The sequence below is a fragment of the Cygnus olor genome, chromosome 1, assembly GCF_009769625.2.
Source record: "Cygnus olor isolate bCygOlo1 chromosome 1, bCygOlo1.pri.v2, whole genome shotgun sequence".
Classification (NCBI taxonomy): domain Eukaryota; kingdom Metazoa; phylum Chordata; class Aves; order Anseriformes; family Anatidae; genus Cygnus; species Cygnus olor.
Window position 1 is genome coordinate 187,175,489 of NC_049169.1, and position 24,049 is coordinate 187,199,537.

Here is a 24,049-nt window from a genome sequence, read left to right on the forward strand (position 1 = left end):
GCCTGAGCAGAGCCAGTCTAAAAGAGTACCCATGCAATTAATGAGTGCCATGCATTCTCTTCAGTGCACATGAAAATGGGTCAGCAACATTTTAAAGTGTGCACATGATCCTGCCCTGGGGAAGAGAAGTATAAAAATGTCTTGAGATGCCTTCCAGATCTGGGACTACAAAATACACCATTGAGATAGAGATAGTGCTCAACACAGACTTTAACATATCACAGGTCATTTTCCCTTTCTCTTTCAAAGTTTCTGTTGGGTTCCTGGATTTTACTTCCTCTTCAACCCTCTAAATCCTACCTCTGCCTATCCATCCCTTAGTCTCCTTCCAGTTTTCTCACCTAGTTGTTCTCCTTAGATTGTTTTCTCTAACCTCGTTTCCACGTCTTCCCTTCTATATTTCCACTTAGCTTTAAACCATGCTTGTGGTCATACTGTACTGACTGTTTCATTAAATTATGTATGAAAACAAATGATAAGTACCATTTTAAGACAGTTGAAGCTGCCAAGGTTCTTACATAATTAGGTTAAATTAGCTATGATAGACCTGCAACACTAATAGATTTCATTTTACTCACTACACCTACTGTGGCGTATCATCATGCCCAAAGACACCGACACTAACAGCCAGTGCAAGTGTTGTGTTTTATCAGCCTTAGTAAGCCAGACATTGATACATTTCTGCACAATTCCCTGCAGACAGGGCTAGTGCCTGTGTAATGATGTTAATGATGTGTGTCATTCTGAGCACCCTCCTGCAATCTGGAGGGCCCAGCCATGCCAGCAGCCAGCCTGCTAAATGATCAGTTAGAAGCGAGAATAAAGAGCTGAAGCTGTGCAAATAAGCTGCCTGCTTGTAACTGGGAAGTGAGGCATTAGTCACCACGCTAACAGAACATCTTAACTACAAAAAGGACCATAGCATATACAAATCAAGGCTCTGCTTAATGCTGATATTTAATAAGAGGATTACATATTGCACATAAGAGATGTTTTCATATTCACTCCTCTGCACGCCCCACGCAGTTCTCTGGTCACTCAGAAGAGCAACACTCAGGATGAACTCTTAGAATATAGAAGTTAATAAGCAGCAGAGAGGGCTGAGTTCTGTCAAGTCTGTGGGAAGCTGACTTCTCAAAGATCTCTTCTGACAATCTAAAGCTATTTTACAGAGCAGCTATTTCATCATTGCAACAACACAAGACTGCATAAACTCTTCCACCTCACTTTGATGATGTCCACAGAAGATAAGCTCCTCCATTGACTATAGAGTTGAATGAAGGAAGTGGTGTCTGGAACAGGGCTTGCAGACTAAGCAGCAAGGCCCAGCAGTCACAATGGGAATGGAGACCAGCTATTTTCTTCTTGTGAAGACTTATTTACAACTTTAAGCTCACACCACAAAGGCAAAGAGGAACCTCACTGCTTTACTCTGTCCTTTCCTGCCATAAAGGACACGTCACTAGGTGGGCCAGATCCAGCCCTCAGCTCAGCTGGATGACTAGATTCACAGAATCATTAAGGTTGGACAAGACCTCCAAGATCACCAAGATCATCTGCTCCAACAATCCCCCTACCAATGTCACCCACTAAACCATGTCCCCAAGCACCACGTCCAACCTTTCCTTGAACACCTCCAGAGACGGTGACGCCACCACCTCCCTGGGCAACCCGTCCCAATGCCTGACTGCTCTTTCTGAGAAATGTCTCCTCATTTCCAACCTGACCCTCCCCTGGCACAACTTGAGGCCATTCCCTCTAGTCCTATCACTAGTTACCTGTGAGAAGAGGCCAACCCCCAGCTCCCCACACCTTCCTTTCAGGCAGTTGCAGAGAGCAATGAGGTCTCCCCTGAGTCTCCTCTTCTCCAGACTAAACAACCCCAGCTCCCTCAGCTGCTCCTCAGGGACTCAGGAAACAGATCTTCCTTATAATGCTCTTAAACCATGTGTAAGCAGCCACATGTCCTGCAAAGGGTAGCTCTAACTCATGGGAACTTTTATATCTATAGACAAGACTGAAGGAGCATAAGATCCAGTATATCCTGTAGCATTTTCTTCAGAACACCACACTTTCAGTGATTCAGACATTTCCTCGGAATTAGTACAATGAATTCTTCCCATGGATCAAGCAGCCACAGCAGTTTTTGTATCTCTAGCAAAAAAACTGTACTCCAGGAATATAGTTTAGGCCAGTTTAAAGGATACTGCTACTGTAACAATCATTCCAAATGCAGTTTGCATTGCTATAAACCAGCAGTGTAAAACTAAATCCAAATCCCTTTTAATGATATTTACAAAATGGATCCTTGAGGATTTTATAATCCCAGGGGCACAGACTGTGTTCTCAATATGATAAAACAATGAAGATCCAATACTCTTCAACACACAGACTTTTTTATGGAACATGTGAAGACTGCATTCCCAAGCAATTCAAGATGCCTTTTGAAGCCCCTGGCAAAATAAAAGGAGAAAAAGTCTCTGAAGCAGCAACTCTAAGACACAAAGAATATCTTTTTTCACCGATGAAGACAGAATGATGGTATGAAGACATTAAATCCGTTCGAAATGTTATCACGAATATGAAGAAAAAGACTAGTTCTGGCAGGATGTCCAATGACAAACCCTACAACAGGCAGGGTGGGAAGAGCCAGCAAACCCTGGCAGAACCAGAAGGGTCAGGTCCTTCCAAGCAGTTAGCGAAATTGAGCCTCTTGGCAAATCCCACTTCTCAGAGTGGAATGTCACATTATATATAATTTTCCTGCATTTGAAAAGCCCTTTGCAGGCACTACACATTAAAGCATACCATTTCAAAGCAAAGACGCTCCCCTGCCCAATAAGTCAGTACATAACTGAGCACTACACAAGTCAGGTCATCATGGTAGATTGCTGGTGCTGCTTCAATAGCAAGTGTCAGAAGGCATTCAAGCACCAGCAGCTTCCTTGTATGTTCATGGTCTATGTTCTGTTGAAATAATTAGTTTAAGTCCAAAATACTGAAGTGAAGTGAATCCATAGAGTTCAGATAATTTATTCATCTTTGATAAGAGCCATTACCAGGAAAAGACTTACTTGAAAGGGCAGAAAAAATGGAATTATTCTTTAAACTTTTTTTGCTAGTAATTTTCTGCAGAATTAGAAAATAAAGTAGAACCAACTCATCATTGCTGAAAAAGCACAAATAGTATACAGCAAGAGTTTAAATCATCCTCCACAATCATCCTCCACACCTAGCATCACCAGTTAACATCTCTGGAGATTCAAGCAGTGAAGTGTAACAAAAAAATCTGCAAGAGGCACAGAAGTGGTTGATGAGAAGCAAATTGGCCAAGAATGGTTCTAGAACAAATACACAGGATTTAGTGAAGATGTAAAAGGTGTCCAGGGCTGAGGATAAGCACAATCTACTTTCTTGACCACAAAGGGGAGGCAGAGGTTGGCACAGGTGGTCCAGCAGGGAGCTAAACACCAGAAAGTTGGTGCTGAAAAATCTAAGGTATATTATGGGAAAAGTGACAGAATTTGGAGTAGGATTAGTTGCAGGTAACTAACTCCCAGGCAGTAAGTAGCCAACTGTGCCCTCTGCTCAGTGCACAGAAGAGGATGAAGTCTATTTCAGTTGCATGCCTTGAGTACTTATAAGCAATTCGCAAAGGTATCAGAGGGGCTGAGGTGCAGAATGAACACAGTAGGAGATCGGGCAGGTCAGGATTAAAAAAGGAGTCTCAGAAAGAGCTGACCTGAGCAGTGGTGACTGCAGCTGTGAAATGTGGTAGATCCAGGTCAGCCCCAGTCAGGAACAAAAAAACCTGCCCAGGGATGGACTTCTGAGCTGTGGCCAAGAAAAAAATCAGTGCGTTATGAAAAACATTTGGAAGCAAGTGCAGTGTCAACAGCAGGAGTCTAAATATAAGAACATTAATTCTTCCAAGCAAAAATGCTGGAAAAAAATGAGGAAGGAAGCGTCAAGTAGGTCAGAGTTTGAGGAGATCCGTCAATAGTTGTAAAAAGCAGCCCAGTCATTTTTGGTACTTTTCCCATGTTTTAGGCTAAAAATGGGAAAAGGAAAGTGGCTAGGAAGCTCTGAGAGGCTGTTGGAGACCCGTGCTGAAGAAAGCCCAAGGGGGTGGGACTCAGACAGATAGGGGGTACAAGGAGGAGCTCCAGCTGCCAGAACATTCACAGCCTTAGTGATTGCAGACAAGGTGAAGGGAGGGACAAAAATGACCAGGTAGACAGGGAATCAAAGAGACAACGTATGAAGAAGACTTACTGATAGTAAAATAAATTAGAAGGATAAGGGAGGCCAGGAATTCGTAAGAAAGCATGAGTGAAACAGGTTGCTGACTTTTGGGGTGCAGAATGTGGTGACAATCAACACTTGTCATTTTCCCACCACCACCACTCATCACAGCAAGCTTATTCTTTATCATATAAATGATAGATTAAAAGTTTAGCACAGATAAATTCTTCATATTTGAGGCTGGTATAGGAAAAAAGCTTGAGCTCCTTTACCTGCTCCTCCAGACTTTCCTCTACCTCTGTCACTGCCTGCACCATTAGCAAAGCTACTACTTTCATATCCTTCAAAGTTTCATCTTCACTGAACGTTATCAGAAGTCCCCAGAGCTCTAATTTGTATCCTGTTAGTGTTACATGGGAATTAAACTGACAGATGCCACGCCAATTGCCCAGAAAATTTTAGCAGAGTAGTCTTTGAAATTTAGTATGCTGGAACATGTATTCACAGCAAAAATAGAACAATGTAGGTTTCTTTTAGAAGCTGTGACATGTTCGTGGTTTCATGTATTCTATTCTAATTTAGAAGTAGCATAGATCTCTAAATACATGAAATATTTATATTACCCCTATGAGCAAAAAAGGGAGAAATACATGTTCTAAAGATGTACACCTGAGGAAACTCAGGTTTTTCCCTGTTGAGAAAAATCCTCAACATAAGCAACATACCCATTAATGTCAGAATATATTCTTCAGGAAGACTTTGGAGATGGCCTCTTTCCTTTTAAAAAGAGGCCTTTGGTACACTATCTTTTCTCATATTCAGAAATGGATCTATTTACTTTTCTGCTGCTTCTTATGGAACCAGCATGCAAAGCATGCTTTTGACTCCACAGAAACAGCATTTTGAATGCAAGTCAGATTAATATACCACTGCAATTTGCAGGAATGATTTTTAAGCAGTATCAGAGGCAATGTTCTCACAAATCAAAACTAAGGACAGGCTACAAGTTTACTACATTTATTTTTTGAATGATTTGTGTCAGAGGCCTCTTCCTTACAAGTTAAATTCACATAAGAAACAGCCTCAATCTCTCCTTCAGAGAGATCTTTATACATAATTTTATACATAACTATTCACACCAGGAGTAATATTTGGGTGGACAAAAAGGCTTACAATAAAGTTAGATCTGGCAAGTTTAGGTGGGGTGTGTTTTTTTTTATCTCCAGAAAATCAAAGTTATAGAGGATGGTGTTGCACTATTCAGTGATGTAATATGAGAACACTACAGGAAGAAGTTAAAGCCCCTTTAAAGGAAGAAAGGAGAATCATCGCTGAGGTTTTTCTTAGCTGCTGTAGTGATGGATCCCAGCAGAGGAACACAGACAAATCAGATAAAATTGACATGAATTATCTGAATGCTAGAAAAGCTATAAATGCTGGACTATGATCCCATTTATTTCCACCAGGAAAAGTTACCTAGGCCACATTAATTTACCTGTAAAAGTCATTAAGGCAAGTATGACTAGAACAAATTTATCTTTGAAAAGCCCTGCAATTCAAGAATTATGAGTCATTCCCTCCTCCAAACCTCATCATTAAAAATAAATTACAATGCATTTATTTGTCAAGTGTTAGTTTAGCCTTTGAGAGCAGTTGCATTAGCCTTTCTAGCTTCTCCCACCACCACTACCTGACCTTAGACTGTAGAGATTAGAAGAAAAATGTATGCATGAGTAGCATGTATGTAAATCAGTCATTAAAATAAAACCCCATTACATAGCAGAAAATCTGCAAGAAATGTTGAGTAACATTGCTATGAAATACTAGGAATCTACTAGGAAACTTGAACACGGGAAAAACTGTTTTGGGTGAAAACTTTTGACCTTAGTCCGTATAGCACGCACAAGCCACAGTAAGCTCTCCAGGAATATGGACTAGATAAAAGTGAGACATTTTGGGAAGAATCAAGTCCCCTGGACTCCAGAGGAGCAACACACCTCTATGATGCACTGTCCACATTTTCATCCGAGAAAGAAAACAAGATACAACACCAGCACAGGGCCCCAGCGTATAAAGTCCTTGAATTGGGTGAGAAAGGGTCACCCACCATCCCGTATCATGCAGGCACAATAAGCAGAAAACAGTGATGCAGGCAAAGAGAACCCCAAGGAAGTCTGCAGAGCCCTACAAACTACAGTGCTGGATTTTGTATAGCTGAAGTACCAACAACATTCAGACCAGCTAACACAGAGGATGCTTGTGTTTTAGTGCTAATAATAACTTGTGGCTACTATACAGCTGGATGAGATACACCATTTCCCTCAAAAACACACACTTTAATTGTACCACTATGTACAGAAATATATTCCTTCTCCAGTACTATCACAAGTTCAAAGCCCTACATGGAAATGTTTATATCAGCAAGATCAATAGCGCTGCCTTTTATATATCAGAAGTCTCCAGCTCCACAGCTGCTACTTCAGCATATATAAGAGATTAGCAGGATATAAAGGGATCAGGTTCAGCTTGATGTGTTAAGACACTAAAAAGAAAATCAAACAGGGAGAGGGGACATTGATTCCAAACAACTTGAGTTTGAGGTGAAAAGTGAACAAGTTTCCTGCCATAACATCTTCTGAACATTAATATTTACTGTAAAGCTTTAAATCATCCACATTTTTCTTAACTGTCTTCATGTCAAAATAGAGACCCAGCCTGCAGCAGAGCAGACACTATCACCTACAGTAAACACCTCGCAGAGGGTGGAAAAGTGTCTTGACTTTTTGGATTGTAGTTGTCAGGTTATTCATCAGCTGAGAATGTTATTGCCCAACATTAATTTGGGATTTGCACTTAAAATATGTTAACTTCAAACAGGCAGGATGCTGCTTTGGTAGAGACAGTGTACTCCAGTTGACCTCTCAGCTCTGGCTGTCACAACCCCTTCACAAACTGGTGTTTACTAGCTCTCTATCTGAAGAGAAGCTCTAGGATTTGACAAAAGGAAGGTTACTTCCAGCTAGAAAATGTGGCGTCCATTTGCAGTCAGCTTCCACCTTGCATTGGGGCTGTAACTGGAGTAATTCAGAAGTCAGCTCCCACTGAGAAATCTTTTTCATTCCTAAAACAACATTTTCTCCTCTATATACTTAACCTTACTAAAAGTGCAATTCCCACTGCAGTCTGAGAGGCACAGCCTAGCCTCACAAGACAAAGGGGGCTCATTTAATTAATAAAAAAGTCTTCTTCGAAAAGCCTGGAAGTACCCCAGTGTGGTCCAGGGGACCATTCACCCCAGGGTTACTCAGTAGCAGAATAGACAAGACCAAAATCAGGGTTGGCTCCCACACACACACCCCAACACAGTTTTCCATCACCAACCCAGTGGGTTTAAGCCCTTCCAGCACCTTCTTGTTGACCCCACGTGCCAACACCACATACCCCCTTTCACAGTGTGAAAAGCACTCTTTTGCTCACCATATTTCATAAGCTTCAAACAGGAAAAAATGCAGATAGTGTAACTGTTTTACAGGGCTCTGTACAGGTCCCAGAAGAGACCCTGAGCTGAGTGCACTGAGCAGTGCAAGCACGTCTCCCTGATGCATACCTGGCTCTCATTCAGCAGTGTAGATGTAATTTAATGGGACCTGGTGGGCCATCCCACATTTGCAGGTGGCAAAAGTTCTGAGATTACATGGTATTTTGGTTCAAAACCCTCTGGGAGCCTACAAGTGTGATGGTAAAAGAACAGAAGTAGGATGATATTTAAAGTGAAACAGAGAAACTGCATCTCTGGATAAGAACAGAATATAGGTCAGACAACAGCATCAATACAGATGACACCTATTTCTCATTGCAACTTTTGATTCACAGTTTCATTAAAATCTGAAAGTCATTTTTGTCCTTAACAAGGATTCAGAAATTCTTAAAAATTTAACTCCTTGATGGGGCTCTCAAATACATTTCTCTGTGGACCCACATGATAAATTTGGAGTGGTGACAAAATTTGAGTCAGGAATGAACCATTCTCTATCCATTTTTGTGGTAGATGCCTTTGGACCCCTTCAGGACTGCATATGGCCCCAGTTGAGAAACTCTGCTTAAATGTCTAATTTTGTCTGGTAGGCATCCAACCTGAGAAATCCTGAAGTACTGCAGATGCTGTATTATCTGTAAAAGTGCAACTGACTTCTTATGGATGGGGTCCTGGAATGTGTAATGTACTGCCCTGAAGAGGAAAAATACAGGGAAAAAAGTAAAGTTATATAAGAAGTAGTTTTGATGATCCAGAGAGGCAGCCAGGAAGAACAGACCTCAATTGCCTCCTTTTTAAAATGTGTACTTGTAAATTAAGAAGCATTTCAAGATTAGGCATCTGTCCAATTCTTTTTATCATTTAGTGTATTATGCTAATGAGAATGCTGTTTCTTTAATTATCATTTGCAGAAAAATTGCATTCAATCCCTTGATCTTCCTTCAAACCATCCCAATGCTTGATTCCCCATAGGCTTTTAATCACACAGCTCCAGCGTGAAATTCTGCATTTGAGAGAAAACTTAAAACTGGTTCACTGAGAAAGTTTAAATTGTTTTCTTATCCAAGCTATATCCTCCACCACTTGGCAGCTTAGGAGGAAGGGCTAAAAGTCTCAAATAGTAGTTTACACACTGAAGGCAGCCTAATGCTGAAACCTATTATACTGCATATATAACAGACACTAAATGCCAGAACTTGTTAGAGGTAGAGACAAGTGAGCTATAAAGTAACTTAATATTGTCCTGTGGCACTTTTAATAGGATTTTCTGAGTTCTACTGTAAAGAGGCACTTACAGTACTCACAACTGCTAGTGTTAACTTTGTCATGCAAAGTTACCCATAACCAATGTCCACGGGCATTTGCTACTAGTTAAGTGTCTCTGTCCATTTTAACACCATTTCTGCTTCTCCTGGTGGAGATGTGCATAATCAAAGCCCTGGCTAGAAACGAGCCCAAAAACCACTTGGTGTGCAAACCCACCCCAGGGCTGGAAGTGGCCATCCCACACCTGTGCTTGTCCTGCAGCATCCCCAGACTCGTGTGATGCCAAAATCCATGCATGGGCTTGAGGCCATAGGCCATGTACACCCTGAAATTGTCCCCTTCAAGGGGACTTCACAGAAACCCCATCATCCTCAGGGTGAGGACAGGAGGCTGCACTGGCCCCAAACCTAACCTACCTCACCACTGCAGGGAGGACCAAGGGCCATCATCAATGCACACACTCTCCTTCAGAGATGCGGACATTGTTAGGCTTATCTCTTCTGAAAGACCATCTTCACAGAATCAAGGTTGGAAGAGACCTCCAAGATCACCTAGTCCAACCTCTGACCTAACACTAATAAGTCCTCCACTAAACCATATCACTTAGCTCTACATCTAAACATCTCTTAAAGACCTCTAGGGATGGCGACTCATCTTCTGAACCATCTCTGGTTTAAGCCTCCAAGGCAGGCTCGGGAGCCCCCAGCATTCAGAGAAGAGGTTACTGGCATTTCTTGAGTTGATGAGCCACAGCCACCTCTGAACCAGCCTTCTGATATTTGCTTCACAGCAGCCCTGAAACTATTGATGCTTGCCAAGCTAGATTCTCATGCAAGCAGAGCTGCACCAGTGAGATGAACAGGGGTGCTGTGGACAATTAACAGCTCCCCAGACCCACTACAGAAAGAAGGAAGTTTTATGTTTTAGTGCACACTGCAATAACTAAGCAGAATGTATACACCAGTTATGGTGTATCCATTTAGAGCTTAATTGCAGTATACATTGCATGCTGCGTTTTCATCCTGCTGTGAAACTGAAAGAAACACTGGATTTCTGGATTTTTTAAAAGCTAAAACACAAATTGCACTAACATCTTGAAGCAAAGTATTTACCAACAAATACTCTGACATCTCATTTATCTGTTTTGCCATAAAATTGGCTTATATATGATTAATTACAAAAAATAAGCACAGCATGCTTTCATGCACTTTTCCTTTGAAATCAAGGTCACACTTTGTTTTGAAATTCAGAAAAAACAGTATGAATAACGTGCTTATCATATCAGAAGGTTCTTTACAAGTAATTTTAAGTGGGTTAAACCAAGGGCTTCTGAAGTTGTTGCTATTGTGTCATTGCAGACGGATCATTTCTTAGCCCTTGTCTATACCCTTCATTTTATTTGACATACCTGATGTACTGAAAGCATGCCATGAAGTAGGATCCCTCATAACTACAAGACAATAAAAGTTTATTCTTGCCCCAAAGCATTTACAAGCTGATTCCTGCTCCATAGACTCAATCCTAGTTGGGATGCTGCACCTCAGAAACAATACATGAACAGTGTGGTAACCTGGTAACTTCTGTAATCCGCCTGAACACATTCACTAAGCCCTTCTGCAAATTCTCTGCTCAAGATACTCTGCTAACCAGACACCTTCATGCTAAGCACAGTATAATACTGGGAGATGTGGATCTTTTCCAGGTATTTGCTTTGCATGAGATGGTCACATCCATCATCTGCCTGTGCAGCTCTCTACCAAGGGAACAAGCCTTTACCAAGGCTAGATCAGTAAGAGTCAGTTCTGGGGATAGCAACACCATTACATTGACAAGTTATTTCAAATAGTCATAAGCTAATTTCTGCATGTACGCTGTTTTAAAAACTTTTTTTTTAATTAGTGATTTGAGAAGCAACCACTTAAGATAATGCTTTTTTCACAAAAAAAATCAACACAACCTCAGCTACTTTCCTCTCCCTCTGCCAGCGTACAGAGTGAGCCCCAAAGCTGACCACAGCATGAACTCCATCTCATGAAGTTCACCACATCTGCTTTCTCCCACCTTTGCACAGCAGCAACCACAGGCTTACAAAAGACCATATGGATTGGGAGCTTCTGACTGCAGAAGTTAAACAAGTAACTTCTATGTACTTCTTCAAATATACTTCTTCAATATGAATTCTCAAAACACTTGACTTGTGTATTGCAGCACTAACAGAAAACAATGCCTTCACCAGTACTGTTGATATCTCAATAGCTTTTTTTTAAAAAAAGGGCAAACTATTCATTCCTCTGAATACTTGCTTACAATTGCAATGACAGGGCTCAATTTTAATAGAAATAAGAATTGCCTATTTAAAAGGAAGCTTAATTCTACTAAAGGTTAAGAAGGTAATAAAAACATGGTATGATCATGCTAGAAAGTTACTGTATTTAAGAGAAACAGTATGGACAAGATAAAAGCCATGGATACTACATGTACAAGGAAAACAAAATCTGGACTATTGGCAAGTCACAGGATGAGAGACTGGAGTCTGCTAAGAAGTCCTTCAACTGAGGTAAGAACAGAATGAGGCACTCCTCAGGCATATATACTCAAAGTTACAAAAAATACTGTCACACTGGATTTTATTCTAGCAGAGAATCTGTACTGGAAGAAGCACTTACTAGAAGATTTCTGGAAAGTCTACAAGTACTAGTCCATGGCTTAGCACCAGAAGTAGTAAAGTCAGCTCCAGCTAATGTTATATTGACTCCTACTGGATACAGGTGAACCATTTAACTAGGGATACTTTATTACATGTCAAAAAATATAATCACTGTGCTACAGCCATAAAAGCTTTTTTGGTTAAAGAACTCTAGCTAAGGAAAATGACAGCAGCAGCAAAAAAATCTGTAAAACAAACCCACAGTACATAACAGATGGGGAAAAGACACTGATAGCAATGAATACAAATTAACATTGCAGAAATGCACGCAAATGATGGAAGAAAGCAAAAAAATAGAGAAGCCTGGTAAGGTTTACAACAATAGGAGCACCACCCTGAATGTAACAAGAAGTGCATTCCAAGCTATGGCTTCAATAACTAATCATTCCAGACTAACTATCAAAAAAATTCAGGAAAAAACAAGTGTACTCGACAACTGCTTCTACTCTGTTTTCAGCAAGATGCAGGATGCTACATTCACATCTCAGTGATAATGACATACCTCCCATGCCATCAGTAATTGGAGAGCTTTAAATAGTCCGTCAATTAAAAACCTGAATTCACTACCACAGGGCAGACGTGCCAATAAGTTTCATGATGCAATGACTGCTGTTAACAACAGGACTGGAAAGAGTTGAAATTGAAGCAGTATTGAAAAGGGTTAAGTGGGATAACCTAAGCTGCTGTCGAACAGTTCGACTGACATCAGCAGTAAGCAGCATCAGGGAAAGGTTATCATGGGACACAATCAATAAGGCATTGAAAGACAGAGGCACAATTAACGCCAATCAACACAGCTGTATGGAAAATAGGTCTGGTCATGTAAATCTGATCGTTTGTATGCAGTTACATCATCATTTGATAATGGCAGTGCAGAGTGCTGACATGACACATTACTACTCCTAATTTCACACCATACATCAGTTTAAAGTCATGCAGTACATAAAGCCCTGAATTCAAAGATCCACCATACCTCCACACAGCTCCTACTAAATGAATTTTAGGGGTGGCTAACTAAATGGAGAATCAGCATCCCAGATAACAGATACCTTGTCAGTCCAGCAGGAAAAACAATCGAGGTACAACATTTGAAAGCTGAAGAGAGCTACAGACTGCCTCCAAGAGCAAGGCTCATTATTTATTGTAACAATTTACCTGCGACATGGCAGATTTGTTACTACTGACACCCTTTAAATCAAGGCCTTGATCTCCTTCAGGAAGATATGCTGAATAAAGGAATTAAAGGACAACTGATATATCCTGTATTCCCTTGACCTGTGCAGAGCAGGCAGAAAGAACTTATTCACGTGGTCCCCTCTGGCCTTTAAATTTGTAAATCTAGGAAACAATGACCCAGACATTAATAATTCCCCTGGAATTTAAAGCAATAAGTGAATCATGCATAATCCATCTGATACAGCATAGGATGTCTTGAGTATTTCTATGAGATTTCAACGGTAATCCCATGTTAAATTACTAGGTGACTTTAAATATTGTTGAGTTGCTTTCCTGAGTTTCTGCTTATAGCTGAAAACAGTAAAAAAAACTATTTGAGGCATTTCACTAGCTGTTTGTATAAATACAGATGTATAGCATCAACCATCTGATCACAGCTTCCCATGCAGACCACTTCAAGCTACTCCTTGGCATTATTGAAAATAGTTTCCTATCAGGACAGCATTGCAGTGGTGTCAGGATACCTCCCATCAAGCCATTGCAATGCACTGTAAACTCAGACAGATCTCTTGAGCAGGGTTACGCTTTTGCATACCCTGCATCTTCCCACACAAAGCTCTAAGATCAGTATGAGAAGTGAAAAGCACATCATCTCCAAACACACAACATTTGGTCCTTTTGAAAGAAAATAGAGGAGTTTGAAACTGGCCAGGAAACTTTATTCAAAGTCTTACTTTATTCTCTTTATTAAACTTCATTCTCATTCAAAGTCTTACTTTGAGTACAGTAGACATGTCAGCTCAGAAAGGAAGAAGACATGTTACTAAGAACAAGGACTCAACACCTACTGATAATGAAACATGCTTAAGGGAAGGGGACACCTTAATGGGACATTTTGGAGACACCTACGAAGAAATTACTTGCTCTGCTCTTTTTATCTTATTTAAAGTTAATTACACAATACTGGAACATTTCTAAAACAATTCCTGTTTTACATATTGATATAGTCTTTTGTACTTGTCTTCCAAACACTGGAGTCCTCAAACTAGGAAATTCACAGGCACAGAGAATTAAGAACACTCAACAGGACTCGTATGTATTCCTCTTCAGGTCACTTGTGCTTTTTGGCTCCATAGCCAAATTCCAAGCCAGGGTCCAACCCTGAACTTGGTCCAGTTAGTGGTAGTGAGAGCTGAGCATGGGTCTCAGCAGCAGCTCTTCCTAGGCACGGGAGTTATACAGATTTAACTTCACTGCTGGAGTTACAAGGCTTACAACCCCACTAATGAGGAAGCAAAAATAGTTATCTGCTTGTAAAAATGAAATAATTTGTAGCTGGGAAACGTGTAAGTGGTGTACATTTGTGCATCCTTTACTACAAAGTTCTGCAAATGTCCTCAAAAAAGTCCTCCTATGTCAGACAACAGTGCAGGAGCATCATATGCCACCTGTAAGCCCAGCAGGTGTTTTCCCCCATTGCATTTTAAGCTGTCTGACTGTACCCAGGATGCACATGCCACCCAGAGACAGTAACACCCAACCCAACCACCCATTTCTCAGCCAAATGCACATCTGTGAGTGAGCATGACATTCCAGAGGAGCAGCTTTCAGCTTGGGTAAGGGGTGGGTTATTCCTCCCCAGGCTCCTGCAACCATACAGTTCCTATCCCAGTGCTGTCTCATGCATCTGCTCATTTGAAGAGCCCCTTGGAAGACAAGATCATGCTGTGATTGACTCTGATGCTTGCTTCACCTTTCCAAGCCCTACTAGTCCTTATTGTGCCTGTAGTCTAGGCTGCGGAAGAAGATGGACATGACAGCACTTCCTACATCAACAAGTGGGATCAGGGAATGCCCTTGGCAATGACCTGGGCTTGCGTCTTTTGCTCCTGTGATTTCTTCCCTCAGTTTGATATCACAGTCATCACCCTTGAGCGATTTCTCCCCATGTTGCATGCTAGAGCCATTCCCACAGGCTTTGCTCGACTCCTGGCTGTCTCCCAGTGCTGACAGCTCTCAGACCTTCCCGACTCCAGGCCAGACCAGATCCAAGTCTCCCCAAAGGAGAACGCAATGCTTTTGCCAGGTCACCAGATCTTCTCTAGCCAGGCTGCTGTTTTATCACTTCAGGGACAGGATCAGACCTGCCTGCAGGAGATACGTACCCAGGAAGTCACACACAATTATGTGGACAATTTTTTTTCCTTGTCCTGCTGTTCAAGCTACTGTAGTAGGAATGACATAGCACAAAAATTTGACCAAGCCCTTCAGGGTCACCCACTAGACTGTCTTGCCCTACTGACACACAAGGTTTGTTTTTTTTTTTGAACAGCATAATATCATTGCTGACCTCCCAGAGGCTTCAGCAAGCACCATTATTGCTCACAATGACCAGGCACAACTTCATGTCACCGTAACATGACTTTACTAGGATCCATGTCAGTCATCTCCCAGCCTGCAGAATTATACCTTCCCTACCATCCCAAGCATAAAAGACCGGCTTCAAATATTGTCATATATTTAAAAAAGAACTCTTGCCAGTCCAAAGAATTACACAAAGGAAGTAACAAGATTTAGTTTAGATATGAATCTAAACTAGCATGCCATATTTTCCAATATACATTATACATACCAGACAAAATTCAAAATCATTAGGGAAGACATCTATTTACATTTGATAATTCCCCCAGTACAAGAGCCTCGTGGTTCACTTTGAAGTCACCTTTATCTGTATTGCTTATAAAATTGTTGGAGGGCGTTTTCTTTTTGTTGGACAGAATAACACTAATATAAAAATCAAAGACCACTTGCAAAAAGACTTCTTTGGTGGCAAACATTTGTAAGATCAAATCAGACAAAAAACAGAAGACACTTACCCAGAATGCTGGAAAAACAAATTTTACTTCCATTGGTGATAGTTTACCCTAGAAGACAGTCCCAGGGTGGAAACCTTTAGAAAACAAACAAAAGGCCCGTTAGAATTAGAGTAGGTAACAAGGGCAAACACCATCAAACCTTTTGTAAACATTCTGCTAAAGATCAAACATCCTGCACTTCTGATTGCCGCCCTGTCTCAATTTCCTGACATGAACTCACAGATAAGTTGATCCTAGTTAAAAGTAACTGAAATGAAGCAGTGCACCTACTCTGGAAAAAGGGAAAAGATACAAAGCTTTGAAACAAACACTACATTTTCTGTTCCTCTTCCTCAGTGAGACCTTTAAAGTAAGTCAGTGCTCTTAAGTGAAGTTTAGGTGCACAAGCTGAAGGGGAAGCACAGATTAAGCCTAGTCAGGTTTTGACATATTTACAGAGATCAGCATTTAAAGGACTTTGTGCTATTTGTCCCCTTGTTCACATGCCACATTTTAATGGGATAAGAGCGATGCATTGCTAATTCAGCAAGATTTAACTGAATTTGTTTCTGATGAGATAATCCAGGAAGAGCAGGGATGGAAAGGGGAGAAGCCAGGGTGAGGAAGATCATCCAGAAAACACAGAAGTCAAGAGAAGATTGCAGTCACAAGAAACAGACATCACAGAACGGTGGTTATGGTACCAGAGATGACAGCTCAAGCCAGGGAAGGAAAGAAAGCCAGTCCTGATATGTGATAAGAGGTCATGGGATGTACTTTCACAAGTGGTAAAATCTGCTAAAGTCAAGCTGCCTAGGTGAAACTAGATGAGGATCTTCCAAGTAGGACTGATCAGTCCCATAAATTAAAAAGCTTTTCCAGCTTCTGCCATTAGTGCAGTGATATTTATCTGTATTATGAGAGAAAAGGAGGCAGGAGAGATTAGAGTGAAGAGTTAGAGAAGGCACGAGTGCAAGGGAGACCACGAAGAGGGATGTGACCGTAGGACAAACAGAGCAGTTGGACAACAGAAGAGACCTGTATGACAGGGCAGAGAAAGAAGGAAGGACAGCTGAGGAAAAAGTGAAGTCATAAGACAATTTCTTCCTTGTGGTACGAAGCAAGCAAAGAAAAGTTGGATGAAAACTTAGATACTAGAAGATGAATATACAGATTGGATTTAAGGTAAGAGATTTAGTTAAATAGCAGTCTTTAAATGTTTTATTCACATGCAATTTGTGGTCACCATTCTTGATGCATTTCACATAAATGTGGTAAAATCCCAAATTCAAAGAAGCCTGTAACAAAACTTGCACTAATTACAGTGAAATTTATACTTTGGCAACAAGTTCTAGGTATGTTCTATTCCTCCCCTTCCATTCCCCAACAAGGCAGGTTGCTTCTTTTCAAATAACTGTTAAATTAAGTTGCACGTTCAGCCTCATTAACCACCATCTCTGTCTTCCTGCAGTTTTAATTAGATAGGTCTTTGTGCATGGTTACCTCAATCCTTCCTCCAAACAATTACGTAACATTGCTTTCTATTGTATCATTCTTCAAATGCTCCTAATTACACCGGGGGCTGCCAGCACTATCAGAGCAGAGCTCTCCCATGGAAAAGCCAGGAGGTGCAGCCAGCGCTGGAGGTGGTGAGGCACATGCACCCTTTGGGCAGGTCTAGGGGTTTAAATGCTCTTCCATGCTGTTTTACCCACTTTAACCAAGACAACAGATCAGGAAATAGGCTCAAGTGAAGGCTCAAACCTGCTGCATGGACACCAAGCCCCAAGCATGTGGAGCTGACCTCACTGCAGCTCCCCTCCAGCTCCATGAGCTCACCTGCTGGTCCACCACCTTCACACCCAGCACACAAACACAGGTCAGGAAGGAGATCCTGCCACCCCACTGGAGTCAGGGGTACAGAGACCCCTGAATTTAGGATTTGTGCCTGGCTGCAGCTTTTCCCACAAAGCACCCCCAAGTGAGACCTTTTCCTCATGGGCAACAGGACACGGCACTGCCCCACAATACAAAAACCCTCAGGAAGACCTTCTCCAGCAGCCTTTAATCAAGGGTCTAACCTAACCTTCAGTCCATTTTTTTTTAAGCAAGCGCAGGAGCAAACAAAGGTGCCAAAAATCACACAATTATCTGCTTCCAGCTGGAAATGAGGGTGTAAAGGCTGATTCAGCTCCACCCCAGGAGCTCAGCCCTGCCGAGGCTGTTCCTGGCCGCCCAGGGGTCAGGGCGGATCATCACAGCCGCTGGGATTTATGCGAGAGACATATTGCTCCCAGCTCCTCTCAAATCCCAAAGACACTGCTGTTATGTAACAGGAACAATCAAACCAGGCAGCTTTTCAGAGATTTGATTCTAAAACTGCTGAGCAGCTAAAAATGAGTGTGCCGTGGTGTTTTCTGCTCATACCAGGTTAACCTGAAAGCTGCTGCAGCTCACAGCGACTCAGCTCACACATCGCCCAAGGCATCGAGATCCAGAAGGCGAAATAAAGCAACATTTGCCCACGTTCCCACCAGGTCCTCAGAGGAGCGCAAAGCTCTGTGTCTTCTCACCTGAGCCTCAGGGCTTTCATTTCTTCAGTATCAGTGGCTGGCTGGCTCTGCTGACATTAAAGGATTACTCACACGAATAAAGGCAGAGGGCCTGGACCTGAACTTTGCTGTGTGGACCTAGCAACTAGCTCCTGTTTCTATAATGATCCCTGCCTTGTGCGTACAGCAGTTTGAATTCACCAAGGCTCAGGTAGATTATTTGACTACTGTTCCCTTTTTTAAAGCCTCGCTCTATCACATTGCACCAACAGCTAAGCAACCTTTTCATTGTAACAGCAAGAGAAGAACCTCAGATCCCAGCGGGCTGCTACACCAGAACAAACACGTTCATTCCAAGAGCACGGCTCTGCCGGGTGTACTTGACTGCAATTTACTTGTGAATGTCTTCTGCACACAGCATCCTGCCAGCTTTCCCTGTGCACAGCATGCCACGATTCCTCCTGGCATGAACAAATTACATCAGACTCAGATGTTGAATACAAAGCTTTATTTTTCCCCCATCAATCTAATTCGTATTCATTAACATCAATGCACCCTGTAGCATAGAAGTACACTACTCCGGAGTCATCCAATCCCTCTGAAATTTTCTAGTAGTATAAGCTTCAGAATTATGAGGACTGCAAGCAAATCTCAGGTGGCTTAAAGGGTTGTTCCACATGCCCTGTGCAAAGCTTGGCAGAGACAACACATGCCAGAGGGCTAGAGCATCTCTGTTCAACATCCAGCACTACTGGAGCATCTTTGTTCAAGCTACCCTTGTCTGCCAGGTTGGCTCCTTGGCAGCCTTAGTATTTTGCCATAACTTAGAGCTGCCTGGAGGGATAATAACCACAGAAGCCAACTCATTTAGGATAAGCTATCAAACAGTTAAAATCCAAAAGCAAAACTTAATAGAGAACCTAATTAGCCCAGCATGTGTTTTGGATGCTTGTTTACTTTTAAGCTATGATTTCAAAGGGAAGTCATTCTCCTGTAAGTGCTTGCTGAAGTGATACTCACAGCTGCACAGAGAAAAACCACAAGTTATGCCTTTCTTCCAGCCTTGCATCCAATGCAATAGCTGCCTCAAAGTTTATCTCTGGGTAGAGCAGCCTGAAGGCTCACACAAGGAGCAGCAACCTGTACAGCACACCATCGGCTCAATTAAGGGTCACAGTCACAGACTGGAAGTGGAATCCAAGGAATTTTGTAACTGATGCTTTTGGTAGTTTTAGGGCTTGCATAAAATCACTAATCTGCATGTGATGTCACTACCAGCAAAGCCTGGGAACTGCTGCTACACCAGATGCTTCTAAGGATTAACTTATTTGCAGAGTTTTGATGCAGATGTCTCCGCTGGAACAAAGTGGGCTTCTCCATGCAGTTCCCAAATGCCCTGCAAGAGTCGGCCGGCATGCTGCTCCAAGTTTCTGGAGAGGAAGCTAAAGGCAGTCTTAATCTTACTTTAACACAATTACAGAGGAACTTAGATCTGCTGTCTTCCAGCCAGGGTGCTACAGAGGCCACTTTCTGCACTGCAGAGCACCTTTAAACATCAGCCCACAAGAGTAGCAGTAACTTCCACCTTTATCAAAACGCAATTTCTGCCCTGAAATGTGAAGGTTCACAGGCCCAGGAGATTTGAACCTGTTTGACAAACTGCCAGCTTTATAGCCACTTAATTGCAATAACAGTTCTTCAAATAAATTACTAAGATGACTGCTTAAATTAAGCCTTTCAGACTGCCCTTCCTTGTACTCAAGGAACTCTTTGTACTTTTTAGATGTCTTCAATGTTTTTCAGACATACCTTTCAGCTGCACAATGGTAATCTGATTCTATAGCACAATGGACTAACAGATCTTTAATTGGCATAAATCAGCTCCTCGCTGAAAAATCCAGAACAGCAGATGACACCCTTGTAATGGCAATGGACAGAACAAATATGGCTTCTGGATTGCAAAGCATCAAAAGCATACCCAGCTGTAGTAAGACAGTGCTGGAATAAGTTACAAAAATCCATCTGAATTACTTTCCTGAAGACTGTTCCAAGGGGTTTGAGTTTGTAAGGAGCTTGCTATTGCAAAATCATGCACCTAAGCTCTGCTGCTTGTTACTTTCCACTTTTAGCTACTTATGGCCTCAACAAAACTGGCTGCAGGATGTTCTGCAAAAGTTGCATTTAAGCAAGGCCAATATAATTATAAAATTGTGCTAAAACACAATCTTTTTGTCAGGAAAGCATTTGCTAAATCTGATGTGCTTCAGTAGTCTTAGGAGTTGGACTCAATGACCCGTGTGGATCCCTTCCAACTCAGATATTCTATGATTCTTGTTAGCAAACCTCAGCATCCAGCCAAGGTACATCCTCTTGTACCACTTGTTGCTGACATTTCAGCGTCTTTACTGACATGTCCATTATTATGCCTCAATTTTTTCTCCTCCATTGTGCTCAATCAAATATTAAACCACTGTACGAGTGCTTCACATTATTCACCAATGTATGACTCTCCAGAAAACACATTTTTGGAGCCTGCTATTTGGTCTGCAGTTCTGTCCTACACTGATTTCTGTTGACTCCTTCAGGAACTTAGGAGATAAAAAAGCTGGAAGTTTTACTTATGGTGATAGAAGACTATTTCTCACAGGGTACTGAATTCCCTGCCCAGCCTCTGATGCGCTGCTGTGCTTTACAGATGTGGAAAACTGCAATTTTGCAATATCTGTGCTGCTAACTCTTGTCTGCTATCTCATTAAGTATCTAGCATTGCTTGCTATATCCAAATATATTTTGCATAGAAATACACACTCCAGAAATGTAGCCCAGAAGTGTTAAGCTACTTTCTTTATACAGTCACTATCACTACAGACAACACCTTACAAAACTTTACCATAAGAGACACTCTGCTGTAAAGGCAAGTAGTTTTTCTATCAGACCCAAACCTCTACCTGTCATTTGTTAGATCAGTAGCCAAATACCAGCTTCTGGCCCTAAAGAGATGAACATATAGAATGACCTGGTATCATATCAAAGGTTACTTCAAATTAACGACATGGACACAGCCTTGCAAAGCTTTCCTCAGCCCCCCCAGTCTCATGCAGTGATTTCCAAGCTCACAATACATTGCTGGAAGGCTCACTTACAAAATCCCCCTTTTGTACATTGCGATGCAGCTCTATTCTGCTGGAATTAAGGCACTGATAAATAAAGCAAGAGTGAGAAGTTAATCTCCATCTTCATACACGTAACTCACTGCTACCACACTCCTGCAGCACAGGCTGTGCTGCTCTCCCCAGCAGATTGCAGAGATGGAAGGAGACAAGCAGTCGGGTATATTTAATGGCATTGGAAAACAACAGACTGGGTAAGAGTTTACAGAGTAGGGGATATAGAAAAGCCCACACCCCTGCTTCAAACTGGGGGTGAGAAACAGTAAGACCCACAATACTATGCAGAACGTAGAGAGCATATAATAATTCCTGTAGAAAATCACACAAACCAGAGCAAGGCATTTATGCATCACATTACATCCAGTTCAACTGCTGCCGAGTGCTTCCTTAAGGCAGCCATCCACTGCGAAGTTACAACCTGCGTGCAAACACTTGACATTTAATTATTGTGCTACCGCTACCTGAATACCCGTAAATATTTCTAATGCTTGACTTGCTGGGAAATATTTATTAGGTTTTTGATCTTTGAAGTTTAATGCAATGATGAATGGCCAGGATCGTGCTGCCTCGCTCTTTTCACGCTCAGAGCAAGCGGGCTCAGCTGCTCCCTACCAGGGAGGGGAAAGGGAGCAGCCTAAGCAGAGTTGGAAACTGCCAGCCTAGATGAACAGCTCTTCAAGTAGAGGTGCTTATGTGAGCAGGGAGAGCTGCGCTCACTGCACTGTCCTCCACATTTTTGCTTTTTCCCTTCGCACCGAGGGGAAACACTGGCTTGTAAGTCACAGTACGGGCTTTATTTGCCTTTCAGCAGCGAGGAAAATCGAGGTGCACCTCCTCGGACGGGTCACCGGGCTGGGGCCGTGCCCAGAAGGATGCTCTCACCCTGCCCCGCTCGCACCCACCGGCCGGAGGCCCCCATGCAGCGGCGCCCCGCTTATCAGCATCCTCCAAACTTTCGGAGGAGCAGACTTGACACGACGCAGCGCCCACCCCAGCCAGCAGGGCTTCTTCCTTCGCTGCTCTCCCACCCCACGGGGAGGCTCCTACGCACCCGCTGCCTCCTCGGCACCGCGACGTGGGAACCGCTGCGCATCCCTGGCGGCGTGGGGACCGCTCCGCATCCCCGGCGGATTTTTTCCACCCAACCTCCCCATCCCATCCCCAGCCTCCCCATCCCACAGGGATGCGGGGCAGGGACAGAGGGCAAACCCCACGCACCCCCGTGACGCTGCCCCGCGTGGGGCAGTGATGCTGGGCTCTCACCTGCCTCCGTTTCTGCCTCCTCCTCCTCCTCCTCCTCCTGCCGGCAGGACGGAGTGGGGGCCGCCGCCGGCCTCCTTTATATAGCGGCGGGGGGGGCGCAGCCTCCGAGCCGAGCCGAGCCGAGCCGCAGCGCCCCCCCGCGGCTCGAGCCTCCCCCCGCGCCGCCCCCGCGCCCCGAGCATGGGGGGGGGGGAGGGAGGGGGGCGCGTGAGAAACGCACCCCGCTTCGGGCCCCGGGATGCTCAAAGCAGAAAGGAGGAGCTGGTCCCCAAAAAAGGGAGTCCGCAAGGTGAGGGGAGGGCGTCCGGGTGGAGGGGGGGGGTAGATAAGGTGGAAAGTTAGCGTGGTTGCGTGGGGAGCAGGGTGGTGGTGGGAGCTGCACGTGAAAATTACACGTGCAGGGGGGATACAGGAAAAAATGGGGAGGATATTTATCGGGCATGTAGCAATAGGACAAGGACAACGGCTCTAAAGTAAAAGAGAGGAGGTTTAGATTAGATATTAGGAAGAAATTCTTCCCTCAGAGGGTGGTGAGGCCCTGGCACAGGCTGCCCAGAGAAGCTGTGGCTGCCCCATCCCTGGAGGTGCTCAAGGCCAGGCTGGATGGGGCTTTGGGCAACCTGGTCTGGTGGGAGGTGTCCCTGCCCATGGCAGGGGGGTGGAATTAGACGACCTTTAAGGTCCCTTCCAACCTAACACGTTCTATGATTCCATGATTCTATGAAATTAAGGCTCTGTAACACATAAATGGATCATAGCGGATTATTTAGGGGGGACCTTGGGCCCTCACTTTCCATGCTTTCTAGGGAAAACCAGCCTCTGTGCGCTGTCATTCCCTCGGGTCTGGAATCCAGGCACAGGTCAGCATCTGCCGAGGAAGGCACGATGAGGCCTCACATGTCATCGGGCAGAAATGGAGTTTGTCCATGGCAAGTTTTCCCATGTGTTGTCTGGCTGTTCTCCAGTTCTCCCTTTCTCTGAGTTCCCATCTCTTTCACTTCAAAATGAACAATGAAATATAAAAATAAGCAGAGGCACAAATTTGCTTGTCAGTGAAACTCACAACTCAAACAGTAACCCCCATCACTTTTGCTATGTTCAGTATGGCCCCAGGGTTTTACTCCTATTAGCGGAGTAAGCCTCGCAGTGCAGGCAGGGTCTCTTTGTTGTACGTTTAAAGCCTTATCTGCACGGTGTTACAGCTATCTCGGTGAGTATTGTAGCATTCTTGATGAGCTAGTACTCACTGCATCCATCAGCTGTTAAAATCAGCAGCAGGC

General features: G+C 43.1%; 1 protein-coding gene across 1 annotated transcript in view; it reads right to left on the reverse strand.

Annotated features, from left to right (window-relative positions):
* Nucleotides 1-22,854, reverse strand: part of MTUS2 (microtubule associated scaffold protein 2) — a 283,391-nt gene extending 260,537 nt beyond the window's left edge. Inside the window, exons 1-2 of the mRNA XM_040543898.1 lie at nucleotides 22,770-22,854; nucleotides 15,806-15,879 (exon numbers count right to left, since the gene is read on the reverse strand). The gene's annotated coding sequence lies outside the window, so the exon portion shown is untranslated. The remainder of the gene's footprint in view (nucleotides 1-15,805; nucleotides 15,880-22,769) is intronic.
* Between the last annotated feature and the right edge of the window lie 1,195 nt (nucleotides 22,855-24,049).